The sequence below is a fragment of the Mobula birostris genome, chromosome 22, assembly GCF_030028105.1.
Source record: "Mobula birostris isolate sMobBir1 chromosome 22, sMobBir1.hap1, whole genome shotgun sequence".
Lineage (NCBI taxonomy): Eukaryota > Metazoa > Chordata > Chondrichthyes > Myliobatiformes > Myliobatidae > Mobula > Mobula birostris.
The window spans coordinates 28,310,559-28,330,244 of NC_092391.1; the positions used below are offsets into that span (position 1 = coordinate 28,310,559).

Sequence of the window (19,686 nt, forward strand, 5' to 3'; positions counted from 1 at the left end):
AATTATCCCTTTTGACAGAAAAAATGTGTCTTATCTGAATGGTAAAAGACTACAGAGCTCTAAAGTACAGAGGAATCTACACCTCTGACTGCATGATTCCAGTTCCCAAAGGCCTACCATGTAGGTATAGCAAGTAAATAGGAAAGCTTCAGAATGTTACCATTTTTGTCAGGGAAGTGCAAAGGTAGGGATATTATAATACTTCAGTTATATAGGGCATCGGCAAGAACAGTATATAGTGATGGCCTTATTTACGGAATGATGGGACTGGATGTGTTGCCTTATGAGGAAAAATGCTCGCCTACACCCCAGAAGGAGGACAAGGGACTTAATTGAAACATACAATAACCTGCATGGTCATGACTCAGTGGATGTGGAGAGGATGCTTCATCTTCTAGAAGAAACAGGTTTTGCCATTTAAGAATAAGACAACTTGTGAATCTGTGAATATTCTAAGGCACAAGTAGACAGAATTTGATAAGCAAAGGAATGAAAGGTTATCACAAGCAACTGGGAATGCAAATCTGAGATTACCGTCAGGTGAACTATGATAATCAAAAACTGAACAGGCTTAAGTACAGTAGTCTACACTTGCTCTTAATTCAAATATGCATATGATAAAATTTTGTATAGCAAAATAAGAAGTAATTTAGTTCAATCCAAAACAATAGTCTTAAATCTAAACCACAAATAAGGTGTATTTGGTTTGGAATATTGGGAAAATACATTGCATGATAAGCCTCCCAGTTTCGCACGAACTATTGGAATAACATCTTCAGGTTGGGAAGAGATAACGAATGAGGTGCTGCTGGGAGCCACCTCAGTCAACATCAATGACTGCTGAGAAGAGTCGTGCAATGTATATCCAGGCTTGGCAGATGATACAGAACAGAATGGCAGAGAAAAGGCACAGGACTTCAAGAGAACAATGACAGGTTAAGTGGATGGTGAGGGCAAGGCAGATAGGTTGTGTTTGTAGGGACCTAGGTGTTCTACACTGAATGTTCATGTGCACCGACATAAACAAATTAGGAAAGCAAACAATATGCTGGCATTTCAAAAGAATTTGAGTATAGTAATAAAAACTTCTCACTGAAATTATGCTGGACCTTGATGAGACCACACCTAGAATTTGAACAAGTCTGATCTACCCGAGGAAAGATATACTTCCAACAGAAGGAATCAATTACCACACACCAGTGGGAGTCTATCAATTGAGAAGAGTTAAACAGACTTGGCCTAAACTCACTGGTTCAGATAAATGAAAAGGGGATGAAAATGTGAAATAAAACCAGAAAATGCAGAAAAGCCTGTTAGGCAGCATCTGTACAAAGCAGACCAGCACTAATGTTTCAGATCAACGATCTTTCATCAGATTGCAGGTTCATTTAACCTATTCAGTGTTTCTTAAATCTCTGTTCAGAATGAAGATCAGGTTTATTATTACTGACATATGTTGTGAAATTTAGTTTTGCAGCAGTACATTGCATGATATAAAAACTACTAAAGTTACAAAAATAGAGAATGCAAAAGAAAAACAAGCACCAAGAACTACGTGTAATGCCACAGGCATGTTTATAATTTTCACCTTCCTCTCCAAAATCAGCAACTCACTGGACATTAAAGGTGCTTTGGTCCACATTGCATTTCATCCTGCATCACACCTGGGTTCTCCTTTCATTTCAGGCATCAAAGATCCAAACTACAAAATCCTTGAATTCCTAAAAATTCTCTAGATCAGTGGTCCCCAACCACCGGGCCGCGAGGAAACGATATGATTTGGTGATATGAAACGATACGAGTCAGCTGCACCTTTCCTCATTCCGTCATGCCCACTGTTGAACTTTAACGCACGCAAGGTCATCAGTGACCCAAGACGCAAATGACTCAAGACGTGCAAAGGAATGGGTCCATGACCCATTTGTGAATGTCCCCGGAGAACTGTCCATGTCAGCGCGGGAAAAAGATTAACTCCCCGAGCTTGCAAATGACGGTGGGCTGAAAAGTATGTTTGACATAACATCTCTGCTGGCATTCTGGATCAAAGTCAAGGTTGAGTATCCTGAGAAAGCCAAGAAAGCACTGAAAACGTTGCTTCCTTTTCCAACATCATATCGCTGCGAAGTGGAGTTTTCTGCAATGAATGCAACGAAAACTAAATTGCGAAATAGACTGGACATAAGGAACCCCCTTCGAGTATCGCTGTCTCCCATCACCCCTTGATGGGACTGTCTTGTTGCACGAAAACAAGCCCAGGGCTCCCACTGATTCAGCAATATTGGTGTGTTGCAATGATTTTATATGTTCATACAAGGAAAATATGCACTGTGTGTTTAATATCCAAACGTTACTTAAAATGTTATGATGCTATTGACTTATAAGTGACCTATAATTCAGTGGCCCCCAATCTCTGGGCTGCGAAGAATGCAGCAGTACAGCAGTAGCTAGAACACACCCAGCACAACTTTAAGAAAAAAGCCGAAATAAACAAGCTAATTAATTACGTGCCGGGCAGTACCTAATCAATTAGCTTGTTTATTTCGGCTTTTTTCTTAAAGGTGTGCTAGGTGCGTTCCAGCCACCGCTGTACCGCTGCATTCTTCGCAGGCCGGTATCGGTCCGCAGCCCGGAGGTTTGGGACCACTATTATAATTGACTTATCACTATATTCATGCGAGGAAAATATGCGCTGTGTTTAATGTTAAATTCGTTAGATAAACCCCTTTCGAAACGAAATTGAGTGTATTAGCCACTTATAAGTGACTTATAGTTGATTTATCACCTATATTCCGGTCGTGATTAACACCCCCCACCCCCGGTTGGCCAGTCCGCAAGAATATTGTCAATATTAAACCAATCCGTGGTGCAAAAAAGGTTGGGAACCCCTGCACTAGATCTTTCTCCCACTTCACCTTCCTAAGACTCCATTCTCTGCTACATCTTGAAAATACATGTTGTGCTTTCACTATCCCTTGATCCTGAAAATTTAGCCCTCAGCAGTAGCTTTGTATCATCCCCCTATATCCCCACCTTAATCAATTCCAAGATTAGCATGATGTTGACCTCCTCTCATCTTCATTTCTGTTGCAGACTGTGCACCAACTCCCCAGGTTCAGGTGAAAGGTTATCCATTTGAAACGTTGAACTGTCTCTCTCTCCACAAATGGTGCCCGGTCTGCTGGATATTTCAAACATTTTAAGAATTTCCTGTCAAAACATGGGGAAGTCCTTTCAGGGAACAGCTAAGATGAAATTATTCCACCCAGGAGGTGAATCACTGGTATTCTCTTCCCAAGATCGATGTGGAAATTCAGCTGCTGTATACATAATCAAATTTCATTGAAGGATAATATTTCTCCTGGCAAATGTATGGAGCTACTCACATCTTAAAATTAGGGTCAGCCATTCAGAACAGAAATGAGACGAAATTCCTTCAGCCAGGCAGCAGTGAATCTTAGGAACCTTCTATCCAAAAAGGTGCTTATTCCATTCAAGACAAAGGTCTACAGATTTTCAGATATTAAAAAGAAACTTAGGAGATTGGATTAAAAAATGGGAAAGTGGTAAAAGAATACCGAATGGAACAGGAGGCACAAGCAACCAAACACACTACATGTTTTACTTCTATTGTTCATATTCTAATTCCATAAGCGGGGAGGGGGGCAGCAAACTCAGCTCAGTATTGCATTGAGCTACATAATCAATTGGAAACAAAAGCCTTTACTGTTCTTCCCTAGTTTCCTTGAACTGAGCAACTTGCTTTGCCTCAGAATAGAGGGGCGTCCATTTAGAGTAAAGACGAGGAAGAATTTCTTCCGACAGAGGGTGGTGAATCTGTGGAATTCCTTACCACAGATGGCTGTGGAGGCCAAGTCATGGGGTATATTTAAAATGGAGGTTGATAGATTGATTAGTAAGGGTATCCAAGGTTATGGGGTGCAGGCTGGAGAATGGGGTTGAGTGGAATAATAAATCATCCACAATGGAATGGTGGAGCAGACTTAGTGGTCCAAATGGCATAATTCTGCTCCTATGTCAATGGTTTTATACTAATGTGGGTTTACCACTTCGTCCAAGAATGGTTAAGGAGAGCAGAATTCATTCCTTAAAGTTAGCTCAAATCTCACAGCTTCATGTTCACTTCTACAGAGCTTAACAAAAATAAAAGTCCATACTCAAAATCTCAAACTGTCCATTCAGATCTCTCATTCCCTGGATTATAGTCCAGGGGTCCAACAATATGCATTGGGTTCAGGCTAATTAAATTCAATCTCCTCAAATTCAAATTGAATCAACTGGGGCCGGGTAGTTTATAAATAAGAGCAGCAATGCACAGTACAATAGGGTAAATGGACTGACTGCCCAGAAATTGTAAACAGGGTGCAACTCTCTCCAATGACAACACATCCTGAGATACGGGGCCCAAAACTGTTGACAATACTCCAAGTGCAGCCTGACTATTGTCTTATACAGAGTCAGCATTATCTTATTGTTTTTATATTCTATTCCCCTTGAAATAAATGCCAATGGAACAGAATTAGGCCATTCAGCTCATTGAGTTTGCTCCGCCATGCCATCCTTCCACAGATTCACTACTCTCTGGCTTAAAAAAAAACTCCTCCTTACCTCTGTTCTAAAGGGTCACCCCTCAATGTTGAGGCTGTGCCCTCTAGTTCTGGATACCCCCACCATAGGAAACATCTTCTCCACATGCACCTTAACCAGTCCTTTCAACATTCAGTTGAAACATTTTCAGTGATGTCCTACACAAGATAATTAATCAAAATATACTACATGAATAGTAGAAAAGTGGAAATATTTAGGTAATTTATGGGTTGGATTACTGTGATAAGTGGAGGCCCAGCAGCTCAGAGCCAAAATCAAATGATTTAGAAGACAGGGATTAAGTGCAATCAAGTGCAATCTATAAAAATTCATTAATGATGGTAAATCTGCGCACTTGAATCTCCAGAAGCCGGCCAGCAATAGACTGTGAGGAGCCCACAGAGTGGTTTGCAAGGGATACAGACAGGCCAGGTGAGTGGCTGAAGATATAGCAGATTGAATATTATGCGGAAAATGTGAGGACTTAGACTTTTGTAGAAAAATCAGTAACACAAAATCATTTTTTTTTAAGGAGCAACAGTCTGAGAGGTTTGGCATTCACAGAACCAGGTATCCTGTATACAAATTACTGCCAGCAATTAGAGAAGTCTTTATTGCAAGAGGATTTGTGTTTAGACTATAAGACACAGGAACAGAATTAGGCCATTCAGCTCATTGAGTCTGCTCCGCCATGCCATCCTTCCACAGATTCACTACTCTCTGGCTTAAAAAAAACTCCTCCTTACCTCTGTTCTAAAGGGTCACCCCTCAATTTTGAGGCTGTGCCTCCTAGTTCTGGATACCCCCACCATAGGAAAAATCCTCTTCACATGCACCTTATCGAGTCCTTTCAACATTCAGTATGTTTCAATGAGATACCCCACATTCTTCTAAATTCCAGTGAGCACAGGTCCCCAAAGCTGCCAAACGCTCTTCATATGTTAACCCCTTCATTCTCAGAATCATTCTCGTAAGCCTCCTCCGGACTCTCTCCAATGACAACACATCCTGAGATATTGGCAAAACTGTTGCCAATACTCCAAGTGCAGCCTGACTATTGTCCTATACAGAGTCAGAACTATCTTAATTGTTTTTATATTCTATTCCCCTTGAAATAAATGCCAACATTGCATTTGCCTTACTTTACCACACACTCAACCTGTAAATTAACCTTCTGGGAGTCTTGTATGAGGACTCCCAAATTCCCCTGCACCTCCAATATTTGAATTTTCTCCTCATTTAGATAACAGTCTGCACTTTCGTTCCTTTTACCAAAATGTATCATGCATTTGCCAACATTGTATTCCATCTTTTTTGCCCAGTCTTCAAATTTGTCAAAATCCTGCTGCAATCGCATTGCTTCCTCACCACAACCTACCCCTCCACCTATCTTCGTATCATCCGTAAACTTTGCCACAAAGTCATTAATTCCATTATCAAAATCACTGACAAACAACGTGAGAAGTTGCGGTCCCAATACTGACCCCTGAGGAACACCACCAGTCACTGGCAGCCAACCAGGAAATGGTCCCTTTATTCCCACTCACAGCCTCCTGCCTGTCAGCCATTCCTCTATCCATGCCAGTAACTTTCCCGTAATGCCATGGGATTGTATCTTGTTAAACAGCCTCATGTGTGGCAGCTTATCACATGCCTTCTGAAAATCCAAGTAAATGACTCTCCTTTGTCCACCCTGCTTGTTACTTCCTCAAAGATCTCTAACAGATTTATCAGGCAAGTTTTCCCTTTACAGAAACCAAGCTGACTTTGACTTATTTTATCATTAGTCTCCAAGTACCTCAAAATCTCATCATTAATAATGGACTTCAACTTTTTCCCAATCACTGAGGTTAGGCTAACTGGTCGATAATTTCCTTTTTTTTTGCCTTCCTCCCTTCTTAAAGTGACATTTGCAATTTCCTAGTCCTTCGAAACCATGTCAGAATCAAGGAACTCATAAAAGATCATAAACAATGCACCTGTTACCTCTTCAGAACTCTGGGATGTAGTCCATCTGATCCACCTCAAGACCTTAAAGCCTGCCTGACACTTGTTCCTTTGTAATAGCAATGGCACTCACTCTTGCTCTGACACTCACTGACCTCTGGCACACTGCTAGTGTCTTCCACAGTGAAGACTGATGCAAAGTACCCATTAAGTTCATCTGCCATTTCTTTGTACGCCATTACTACCTCACCAGCATCATTTTCCAGTGGTCCAATATTAACTCTCACTTCCCTTTTACACTTTCTATAACTGGCCAGTATCCTGCTTTGTATTATTGGCTAGTTTACCATCCTATTTCATCTTTTCCCTTCTTGTGGCTTTTTTAGTTGCCTCTTGTTGGACTTTAAGAACTTCCCAATCACTTTTGCTATGTTATATGCCCTTTCCTCGGCTTTAATACCGTCCTTAACTTCCCTCGTCAGCCATGGTTGCCTATCCCTGCCATTTAAGAACATATCTATCCTGCGTCTTGTGAGCTATTCCCAGAAACTTCAACCAACTCTGCTCTGCCATCATTCCTGCCAGCATCCTCTTCTAATTCACCTGGGCAAGTTCCTCTGTCATGCCTCTAATTCCTTTTATACCACTGTGATGCTGATACATGTGGCTTATGCTTCTCCCTCTCGAAATGCAGTATGAATTCAATCTTATTATGATCACTATCTCCTAGGGTTTCCTCTACCTTAAGCTCAGTAATAACATCTGGATTATTACACAACATCCAATCTAAGATCGCCTTTCCCCAAGTAAGCTGAAACACAAGCTGCTATAAAAAGCCATCTCATAGGGATTCAACAAGTTCCCACTCTTGCAATCTGACACCAAACTGATTTTACCAATCCCCTTCCTTGCATATTGAAGTCTCCCATTACAATTGTGACATTATCCTTATTACATGCCATTTCCAGCTCCCTTTGCAATCTCAATCCCACTTCTTGGCTACTATTTGGAGGCCTATATATAATTCCCATAATAGTTTCTTTTACCCTCGCAGTTTCTTAACTCCACCCACAAAGATTCGACATTCTCTGACCCTATGTCACCTCTTTCTGAAAATGTAATTCCACTTCCTAACAACAAAGCCACACCATTGCTTGTGCCTTCCTGCCTGTTCTTTCGATACAAAGGACATTGAAAAGGGTAAAGACATCTTACTGCAATCACAAGGAACCCTGATGAAAGAAAATATTGACTACAGATCCAGTCTTACTACTCAAGGAAGAACACAACTGTGATGGAGGGAATGCAGTGAAGTTTTGCCATATGATATGAAGGGCTCATCATATGAACCGAGAACATTGAACACTCTCAAGATTAGACAAATGGATGATTTTATTGAGATATGGAAAATTAATATTTTCCGTGAGGAGAAGATGGCGGTGCGACGCAGCTCGCAGTGGCCACTCCGGTAGTGATGTCTGTTATCTGTCAAGTAGGGTGCCATGCACAATCCTGATTTGATGGAGACAGACGTGAGAGCACAGAGGAACATCTGGTGAAACTTCTGAAATGCCTGCTTCGCTGCTATTGTGTGATCCAGAATCTCCGGAGAGGAAGGCCCCAAGTCCTCGGCTTTGCTTGTTGCTCGGCAGCCGGGGCGGGTTCGAAGCGCTCGGCAGAAGATGGTGCTCGGTGTTGGAGGCTCGAAGTTTTCGGACAGACTCAGAGTCCACTGCGGTCGGGTGCTTCCAATGGTGCGGCATCAGCAAGTTTGCGGCGCTTGGAGGTTCATGGCATGAAGAGTTTCTCCCTTCTACCGTCTGCGTGAGATGATGAGGCTATTGGAACTTCGAGACTTTTTTTTTACCGCGCCATGGTGTGCTCTTTCAAATTACGGTATTGCTTTGCATTGTTGTAACTATATGTTATAATTATGTGGTTTTGTCAGTTTTAGTCTTGGTTTGTCTTGTGTTTCTTGTGATATCATTCTGGAGGAACAGTGTATCATTTTCTAAATTACAATGAACAAGGACTGAGTGTGCTCATAATTTAATCTAATATAGGGTTTAAAAGGATAGATGTGGAGCAACTAGCTAGAGTACATGAAACTAGGGCACAGAGTCTCAAAATAAGGAGCTGTCCATTCCAGACAGATATAAGAAAGTTCTTCACTCAGAGAGCAGTTAATCTTAGGAATTTTCTATTCAAAAGGACTGTGGGTACTCAGTCGGTTCAATGCAAAAAAATTATGAATATTAAGGTATTCAAGTCATATGTGGTTAGAGAGAGGAAGTGGGAATGAGGTAAAAGATAAGCTATTATTTACTGAATGGTGCCACAGTCCATATGATCTACTCCTGCTTCTATTTTCTATCTTCCTTCTATGTTTTGTGACTCAATGTATGTGGCTATAATGTTTTCCCTCAGGCAATACCCTGGTGTAGAGGATGACTTGTATCCATACTATTCTACAGCTCCTGAAGTAGCTGATAAATCCATTATGTGACCTACAGACTCTTCCGCAGCTGAGACATGTGGTACTCTATGGGTAGTTTCTGTGGTGGTATGCACCTTCTAACATTTATGCTGGGCTTCTATGTGCTTCCCACTCATGGGCATGGTGCCAATGCAACTGCTCTCTCGTTAGTTTGACCAATTATAAACTAGGGATTCAGGGGAATTAGTTGGGATGTTGCATTCTTTTCAAGGTGGTGTTAGAAATATACTCTGTCCATCTGGTAACACCCGACCATGACAGCGCTCAGATTAAAGTTTTGTTCAGAGAATCTTATGTTAGGCATGTGACTGATACAAACCATGCAACAGAACCCATTATTCATAATTAGTGAAACAAAGCTGGAGGTGTTGGTTTGCCTATCCTGTCAAAGGATTTTGAACATTTTGTGGAAACAGAGTGGGTTTCTTTTCAATGTCTTAAGATCCTTGCCATGGGTAATCCAAATATAAAGCATATATACAGCAAATGAAGAAATTTGAGACCTTGAGATAAGGTCTCAAATTTGTAACAATGTCTACTGTGACATCATTAATGTCTACCTTTACCAATGAGTAGATTCAGAGATAGGGGACGCCATCCATGACCTCCAGGCTTCATTGTACACCATGGTGAACCAGCCGAACACTTCAGGTTCAGCTTGGTCAGCTCTCAAAATAACTGCCAAAATCTGTGAAGTACTAAATGAGAAGTCTAGCACAGTTACAAAAACCACAAGATGCCAGTTAAAATAAAAAAGCCACATACAGCACATCAAAATCGCGGTCTTCAGCAAAATTTCCACCCTCTCCCATCCTGCCATGCTGCTTACCAGCAATATCATATTTGACTCAGCTCTGCCACAGGACAAAAATTAAGAGACACCGTACTCTCGAATCCAGTCTCAGCATAGGAGGAAAAGCTACCAGGATGGCTCCTTTTTTTAAAATTAAAAGGTTTGTTCTCAGCTTGGTAAATATAATTGTGTTGATAATCCTGCTGGAATACTACAGACACAAGCTCCCCGAGGACCACGGGACTTCCCCAGAGCACAGCCCAGATGACCAGAATGATGAATGGCAAAGGAAGTAGTAGATATAAGGCGTATGGCAAAGGTTAGAAGTGTCAAGCTAAGTGGGTGAAGAGAGGTGGCCTTGACAGGGAGAGGACAAAAGGCAGTTTGGGATATCCTCAGATGCAGTTAATAGCTGTTTCCTAATGCAGAGAAGACAGTCCGTTCAGGTGGCGCCGCTGTGCCCTGTGCCTCTTTCCTGTCCCAATTTCCTCAGCAATGAACACAGTGTACAAGTAAAACAGCCTCCCACATGGGGAAAAAAAAAACCAAATCACTGAAACCACAGATCCAGTAACTGAACAAGGTTCAGTTGAGAAGCAGAATCTACTATTCGCACTCTGGATGAAGCTGGTTTCTGCTGTATAACATGTGATTCACTCTCAGAACAATACAGTACACTGCAACAAAACTTACAATCCACACTTTGTCTCTCAAATTCACCAGGATATCCCAAGATTGATAGCTATTCCCCAAGCAACACAAAAGAAGGAAAACAATCTTGTTATAAATTATTTACCGTGCTTCCCACATTCCAATGGTTTACTCCTTCAAAAGGTATTTCTTTGGAACATCCAAGGCCTTAAAAGACATTATAGAAAGTGTAAGCACTTCTTAAAATGTCCTCTTTGGGAAACAAACATAGATTAAACATATGATATGGATTCAAGCAATAGGAGATTCATTGTCCAACTGGATGCAGTCAGTCACCATGAAAGTCTCAGAGTGCACTTTCATTCACCCAGTTCAGGCTGTGTGTGTCTCTAAACTGAGGCGTTGCTGCACCAGCTTTCCCTTCATGCCAACAGGAAACAGAGGTCACACATCCTGTGCTGAGTCTGCCACTGTCAGCATGTGTAATTTGAGACACAAATGAGCAAAACACAGCTACTTGCACAGAGGCAACATGTAAACAGCTGATTGAAAAATTCAAAACCAGTTCTTATTACACACGGCTATTATGTGGCGAAGGCAGATAGATGGAGTCAAGTTACACATAACCCACGCATGTCAGTAAAGGATAAAGAAATTAACTTGCTTCCTACTGTTTCATGTGCAACACGCTTAATTGGTCACCTCAAACAAATCAATCAAACCACTCGGCCCTTTATGCTTGTTCTACTATTTAATATTACCATGGCTGATCTGCATGGAATTCAACACCGTATTCCTACCTATATTTGTAATCTTTCACCTCCTTGTTTGTGACAAATATCAAACTCTGCCTCAAAAATACCCAAAGACTATTTATTCATGACACTTTGAGAAAGAGTTCCAAAGACTCAAGTCATAAAAGAATGTACCTTCTGGCTTAAGTGGATGACTCTTGAACAGTGCCAATGCTACATGATGAAACATCCTTTCCACATTCATCCGCCTACATCCCTCAGGATCTGATACATTACTTAGCTGATGCCCTCTGGAAATCTAAGTATGGTACATTCATTTGTTCTCGGACAGAAGGTTCAAAAGCCAGATTGGGCATCGTGTGCTCGAAAAAAAAAGGCCTCTTTTTTCCCTCTGCAACATGTGAAAGTCTGAATAGTCTGTTCCTAAACTCCTACAAAACTCATTCAGGTCACAGCATGGATTTCTCCACCAATTTAGTTGCAGAAGCCACTGCCCTAGAAGTAGGAAGCAATGGCCACGAGGTCTACAATTGCCAAACCATAATGAAAACTTCAACTAAATCTAGTTCCCTCAAGCCAAGTGACGTCCAATGCCAACATCTGGCAAAGCAGTCCAGCTTCAGCTGGAAATTAGATCCCCAGAAGGCCAAACTGAAAGTGCAGGACAGGACAAGACAACTCAGAAACCTCAGCCACAACTGAACACCATTTGCGATCACTGAAATTGTGATTTCAGAGAGAAAACTATCCACCGGTTGGAGTCCACATTGGAAAGTAGAGGAAGGTGGTTATGGATGTTGCAGTTATCTTAGCTGCAGGAGTTCCATCCACAAGTGTAAACATCTTCAGCTGTCCTTATCAATAAGATGCCTTGTCATGAAAGTCAGAAGTGACATTTTACTGATGATTCCACTGTTCAGATTCAAATGTGAAGCAACTCAGCAACATGGTAACAAATGACAAGTATTATTTCAGGCATATATACACCAAACGTTAAACACTGGCAGCAAAACACATCAAATTCTCAATGTTCAGTGACATTACAATCACTATGCCCTCTAATATCTGTATAATGAGAATCACCACTGACCAGAAATTTAACTGAACAAGCTACGCAAATATCGTAACTACAACCGTGGATCACACCCTGGATATTGTGTAGCAAGAAACTTGTAACTTACAAGATTCTCCAAAGCATTTCTATCTTTAACAAGGAGTGTGATGGAACACCATTCACTCCCTAGGACGTGATATTCCATTGACAACTCAAGTTCGACAACATCAGCCTAACCCTCCAACCAAAACAGCCACTCCTTCCACCACAAAGAATGGTCAAAGTGTCCCACAAGTCTGCAGCCTGAGTAACAATCACATGAGAATGCCACTGCAAGTCAAACACTATTTTGATTTCAAAGTTCAAAGTCAATTTATTATCAGAGTACATACATGTCACTACATACTGAGATTCTTTTGCAAATATGAGCGCAGTTCCTTCACCATCATTGTATGTTAATCTGAAGAATAACTATTCATGAAGCTAACTCATCACCACTCTGGCATTTCAGGGTACTAGTAGACACAACAGGCTGAATAGCTTGACAGTCAATACCTTACCAGCAACAGAATTCTACTTACTGGGTCAATGCCACTCTGTGAAGTAACTGTCCAATTTCTACCCCACTACACAGCTTTTCCCCTTTAATCCTGGAAACCACCACACATAAAGTAAGTGTTCAATTACCTCTTGAACATTCCCAGGAAGATTGATTGCAGCGGCTTTCCAGTAGTGTGGCAGAGATCCGAACGACTCCGTATCTCAAATAATAGCTCTATAGTTCTTTTACAAATTAGTTTAAATCTGCAACTGCTGATTACAGACAAATTTGCTACAGGAAATAAATCTCTCCTATTTGTTCTATCAAAACCTTATAGATCTGAGGGCTCTTCTTAACCTGCCACTGAGGGGTAGCCACAGAACACACAGCATCACAGGTAGTTGCAGCGTGGCACAGCGACGGGCAAGAAGGCGCGACCTTACCATCTCATGGAGTTCAATAAGTAAAAGACATGCAAGCTGAAAGCGAGGGCGAGGGTGATTCTGATTCTCAGAGGCAGCAAGCACAAGGAACCGATTACCTCAAGCCCACATGAATGAAAGCAGACACTTGGCAGGAGCACAGACCTGCTCTGTGGTCCCAATGAAAGCTGCTGCTCTGACAAAAAGTTCTTTCTGTAGCTTCTGGCTCAACAACCAAAAGCCCTGACGTGATCTTCCATGTGGCAGCACACAGCAAGATCAATCATAAGCAACTAGAGCAAGATGCAGCGTGAGACAGAGAAACATACTGAAAGCAAAGAATGAGCAGGAAAAAGGGTACATGTGACTAACATCGAGAATGAAAGAGGTGGCCACAGCAGAAGAGAGCAGTGGCATATGTGGATAAGTAGGCATGTGATAGTAGGGAAGAATGTGCAAGAACGAGGGTGGGGCAAATATAGTTAACAATGGCAGTGGGAGTTGGGAAGAAATTGGTGAGTCAATCATGAAGTAGGACAAGTACGAGGGCATTGCTTCTTCATTTGTTGATATTAAGAACTTTGCATCAGAATTGGAATCAGATCAAAAATTGCACATAAGTATGACTCATTGTAACAGGGGTTTACAAAATCTGAGGAGTCAATAAGCAGAGGAGAGTAATCAGATGTCAGTAAACTGACATATGAAATAACTAGTATGTTACCCAAAATCCAATCAAGAATGGAGATTTTTAAGGAGTAAAATTCAGCCTCCAAGTAGGAGTGAGGGACAGACATTCAGGATTCAATTCCCAGATTGATCAGCATAAACCATTGCCCAGAACGGTGGGATGCCCAAAAGATTTGAGTTGGACAGGAAGGCACATTGATCCAAGGTTAATACTGAACTCGAGTAGGGCAGAATCAGGTAGGTATTTGAAAATAATAATGAGAATTTTTAAATTATGGTATTAAGTGAGTTAGTGAGCACAGAGTGGGAAAATGCAAATTAGGGCATGGGCAGCAGAAGTTTGAGATAACATGGAGAGTACTTGGTGGAAGACTGGCCAAGAGTGTGTTACAACAATAGCATTGGGGGGGGGGAGAGACAAAAGAATAGTATGTAAACAAAAAAGAAATTTTAAAAAGATGGACAAACAGACACACAGATTACAGCTATGGATGGAACCTCACTGTAGTGCTTATACCAACTGACCACCTGCGGTCACAATTTCAAAATGAAATCATTCAGAGATTGCCTTGGTGTAAATTTCCGAGATGGAAAACTCCAGTGAATGTGAACAGCCTGGACGAATCATAATCAGTGTCTGAAAAAGTGGATAAAAATAGCACAATCACTTATAGCTGCTTATGTAGGGTAGCTCAGATTCTCAAAAGGGATTTCCTGTGTATGTGTGTAGTAAGACATTGAATCTCTCCCACAGGATGTATGTTCTCTATAAATGCAACCTCAATGATGCAGACTTTCACCAAAATCAGAGAAACAGATTTGCTAACGGAGTCCAGGCCACAAAGACCCACTTAAAATACGTTACCAGAAACAGCCATCGCGTGACTCCCAGGGAGCTGGGCAAACAGAAAGAGAGTGAGGGAGATGGCAACAGCACGCATGAGAGAGAGAGCGAGTGCACACACACGCCTGAGAGAGAGAGAGAGAAAGTGCAGGTGTGGGGGTGAGAGGAAGAGAGAGAGTGGGGGGGAGCATGCACAAGAGGGCAAAGGTGAGCAAGGGAAAGAACACACGAGTGGGGTGTGCAGCAAGGGCACAGGTTCATGTGAGAGTGGGCACAGGGGAGTGAGAAAAATGGAGAGGAGAGGCTGTGGGAGAGAGCATGAAGGGCAGCGCGCGTGAGCAAGGATGAGGTGCAGGCATGAGTGGGAGTGTGAGCTGGAGCGATCGCTCTCTCTCCCTTCCTTTCACACATGCTACCTCCTGGCTCAAACCTTCTCTCCTGCATGCGCACTTCCACCTCGCTCAAGCACCATCTCTCTCATGTTCTTTCTCGAGTGAGTGTTCCCCCTTCCTTCCCTCCCCCCCGTCTCTGTCCCTCTCGCGCACTGTCTCTCCCTCCCTCATGCATGCTCCACCCTGGCTCTCCTTCTATTGCATGTGCGCATTACCCCTGACTCAGCCTCCCTCCCTCCCGCGCACTCCACACCCACCGCGCTCTCTCTCTCTCATGCTCCACCCTCACCCTCCCCTCACTCGCACTCCATCCCCACCGCGCTCTCTCTCTCACGCTCCATCCTCACCCTCCCCTCCCACGCACTCCACACCTACCACGCTCTCTCTCACACTCCACCCTCACCCTCCCTTCACTCGCACTCCACCCCCACCGCGCTCTCTCTCTCACGCTCCATCCTCACCCTCCCCTCCCGTGCACTCCACCCCCACCGCGCTCTCTCTCACGCTCCACCCTCACTCTCCCCTCCCGCGCTCTCTCTCACGCTCCACCCTCACCCTCCCCTCACTCGCACTCCACCCCCACCCTCTCTCTCTCACACTCCATCCCCGCACCTCCTCCCTCTCTCATGTGTAAGCATGCTCCAGCCCGCCCCTCTCTCTCTCGCGTGTACGTTCCACCCCTGCACCCATCCCTCTCCCTCAGGCTCGCGCACTGCACCCCTGCCCCCCCCCCGGGCTCACTCACTCCACCCCCGCCGCCATCTCTCAAGCGCACGTGCTCCACCCCTGCCGCTCTCCTGCTAGTGCACGCGCACACCACCAGCACCACTCTCTCTCGGGCATACACGAACCCTGCCTGCCTTCACACGTGCGCACTCTCCTCCTCACTCTCTCTCACACGCACGCTCCCTGACCTCATTTTCGTCCTCTTGTGCAAGAGTACGCCAAGTAAGAGAGATAGAGTGCCGCACCAAATGGGGAGGGAGAGATTGTGCAAGACAGCGCTCCAGTGAGAATGTACAAGAGTCTTCAAACATCCGTACCTTCTCCCTGATGAGAAGAATGCATGCCCTAGATGGTGAGGGTGTCTCCTTACTGAGGAGCTGCCTCTGCAAGATGTCCTCGATGTTGGAGAGGATGGTGCCCATGATGGAGGAAGTCAACTCTGCATCGCTCTACAGCCTCTTGTGATCTGTGCAGTGCAGCCTCCATACTAAGCAGCAATGCAACCAGCCGCATTGTACCCCACAGTACACTGTACAAATTTGCTAGTCTTTGGTGATCTGGCACGCCTCCTTTATGTCTGCATCAATATGTTGAGCCGAGGACTGTTCCTCTGAGATGCTGACATCCAGGAGCTCGAATGGCCGGCTGGCTCCTTGCACACTTTTCATCCGTGCTAGGTTCAGCATCAAGTTAGCAATTCAGCCTTGTAAAAAACGACAAACACTAAAGAAACAACAAGGTTGCAACCTGATGTGTCACAAGCGGAGAGGAATAACATAATCTTGCATCTTAATCTTATATCACTGATTCCCAGATTCATTTTTCATTTAATCTAAGGGCCAAAACCTTTATGGATTCACACAATATATTAACTCGGGGGAAATAAAAGTACTTTGGCTTCCAGATTACAGTTTCACAAACAGACAAAAATATGAATTAGGAGCTGACTGTTCAGGCCTGCTCTGCCATTCAATATAATCCTGACTGATCCGATTGTAGCCTCAATGCTGCATTCTCATCTTTCATCCCTTGCTTATTAAGAATCTACCTGTATTTCAAATATTCAAAGTTCCTTTGAGAAAGAGTTCCCAACCATCAGAGAAAACATTTCGTCTTAAATGGGTGACCCTGATGAAAAATCCTCTCCAAATCCACTCTGTCAAGACTCAACTTTTTAGATCTTAATTAAGTCCCCCCTCTCATTTCTAAATTTCGATAGATAAAAGCCAAGACTATTCAACCTTCCTTCATGAGACAACCAACCCATCCAAGTACCAGCCTGGTCAACCTTCTCCAAACGGTTTCCAACAAATTAACATCCTTCTCTAGTAAAGAGTCCAATATTCTACCTTCATCAATTCCTCCAAATGATTGCAGCAAAACCTTATTCTTGCATTTGGTTCTTCTTACAATACAAAATAGCACTCCATTAACTTTCCAAATGACATGGAGCTTCAAGTTCCAAGGAGTGAACATCTTTACTTGCCTTGCTTGGTCCAACTACATAGATACCATGACTAAGAAAGATCACCAGTGTCTCCACTTGCTCAGAAAGCTAAAGGAATTTGACCCTTGTCTCCTTTAACCCTTGTCAATTTTTATTGATGCACCGCAGTTAGGTGAATTGTGCTCACAGCTCAGCACAAGATGGAAACCTCCATGGACTTTGTCTACACTTCTCACTGCCTTGGTAAAGCAGTCAACCACACCCACCACAGGCATTGTCTCATCTCCCACACACAAACACGGGCGCACACACACGAGGCAGAAGGTACAAAAGCATTTACCCCATGCTCAAGGAAAGCTTCTACCACACAGTGAGACAATTGAAGGCTCCCATAGTACAGTAAGATAGGACTCACAGTCTACCTTGTTAATGAACTTGCTACCTGCACTGTACTTTCTCTATCGGTAAAACATTTTGTTTTACCACGTTGGACTGTTGTCATGAACTGATCTGCATGAACAGTATGCTCAACAAATTCTTCCCTGTACTCTAGAATGTGACAATAACAAACCAATTTATCAGTTACAAGCCTTTTTACAAGTCATGCACGAGAGCACCTAGATCCATCTGAAATTCATCACACTTCAAATATGCTGAAAATATTCCTACCACAATGCAATCTGACGTTCTCTTTAGATTCAGCGTGTCTCACTGACAAACCTTATCCCTAAAAACAAATCAGCAGTGGGCTTAAGCTACCATTTATCAATTCACAAGAAACAGATTCTTAGTGCGTAACTCAGATAGAGGCAAAGATAGTGGGGGGAAAAAATGTTTCCAGGTCCCGTACACATGACAGAATGTTTTCCAGTAAAAAAATACATTAAGCACAGCTACGATTGCAATGTAAAAATATAAGGCAACTAATTACACAAAGCAAGCTTCAATAGACAGGCAGCGGAGGGGGGAGAAGCAGAGTGGCGGTGGGTGGGGAGGGGAGGCAATCGAAACGGAGGAGGGGGTTCAGGAGACAGGAGGTTAGACATTTGGGTAGTGGGGCACCAGGAGAGGTGAGGTCGTGGAGGGCAGAGGAACAGGAGAGTGGGGATGGAGGTCGGACAGGAGGCGACGGGGGCACAGAGAGAGATGGGATGGCGGACAGAGTAGGGGACGGAGGAATGGGGACAGGAGGATTTTAAGGGGGAGCGGTCGGGACGGGCAGGGTTGACGATCAGAGAGGTTGGGAGGAGGGCGACGGACGGAATTGAATCCATAGGTGCAGCCCAGTCCCGAGCGGGTCTAGTCTGACACTGACAGGGCGATCGGAGTCACTCATTCCCCCGGTGGAATTACTCGAGACCTAGGTGCGAGAGAAGGGAATGGCGGACTGGAAGAGCCCAGGCCTGCGGCCGCGGCTACCGGCCGATGTCCGGGCCGGTGCCCAGGCGTTGCCCGATCGGTGCGGCCGGCAGTCACAGCCGCGGCTGGCAGCGACAGCGCCCACACTCACCATCTGCCACCGGGGCGGCTAGCGCGCTCCATGTCGTGCAGTTGTCTCTCGCCCAAAATCCGGGAAGCGCAGCAGGCACAGGCCGAGGCTGCACCGCAGACTAGGCCAGGCCTCGCCACCACCCCCCCGCCCACCCCGTGCCCTCGGCATTGGCTCCGCCCCTCGACCAACCGCCCCCACCTCAGCCCCGCCCCCGGACAAACCACCGCCCCCCCATCCGCCCGAGCGGGCTCCGGGCACAGTCCCGCCCCCTGGCCCTGCCCCTCCACCAATCACGGCCGCCTCACATCGTCCTGTCCTCAGAGGTCCCGCCCACCATGCCGCTGCCCCCACCCCACAAGCCACCAAAGTCTCTGTACCACCCACACCCAGGGTCAGGCGTGTGGGACTCTACCACACTCGGGGTATTTAGATTGTGCGCCGGCAGATCATTTAACCACAGCTTTCCCCCCTCAGTTACTGTTCTGGCAGGGTTAAAACCCCTGACGTAGCTGCACACAACTCTCACCCTCAATAAAACGCCCACATATCACCCAAACATACCCTGAGGCACACGGTGCTTATGCCACCAATACTCGGACCCTGTGCCAGTGGTCATTCTTTGTCCCCAGTTCATCAGCAGGCTCACATGTAGGGGTATGGATCTAAAATCTGCTTAAAACCCAGCCAAAAAAAATCATTCTGGACAAAGATTCATAACCACTGAAGCATTGACCCCGCACCTCAGATTTTTCCCCACCCCAAGGTCACTAACTACTGCGACATTGGTTAGAAATATTCAGAGGCAAAAATCTGATCTCCCAGAGGGATTT

General features: G+C 44.2%; 1 protein-coding gene across 7 annotated transcripts in view; it reads right to left on the bottom strand.

Moving 5' to 3' along the window:
• rxrab (retinoid x receptor, alpha b) overlaps positions 1 to 19,686 on the bottom strand; it is a 117,839-nt gene that overhangs the window by 77,436 nt on the left and 20,717 nt on the right. For 2 of the 7 annotated variants that reach the window (XM_072240475.1, XM_072240470.1), the window contains exon 1: positions 18,875 to 18,993. The exons of 3 other annotated variants lie outside the window; for them this stretch is intronic. The gene's annotated coding sequence lies outside the window, so the exon portion shown is untranslated. Of the gene's footprint in view, positions 1 to 10,638; positions 10,661 to 18,874; positions 18,994 to 19,417; positions 19,649 to 19,686 lie in introns of those variants that run through there. 2 more of the 7 variants (XM_072240471.1, XM_072240472.1) reach the window with 2 other exon arrangements.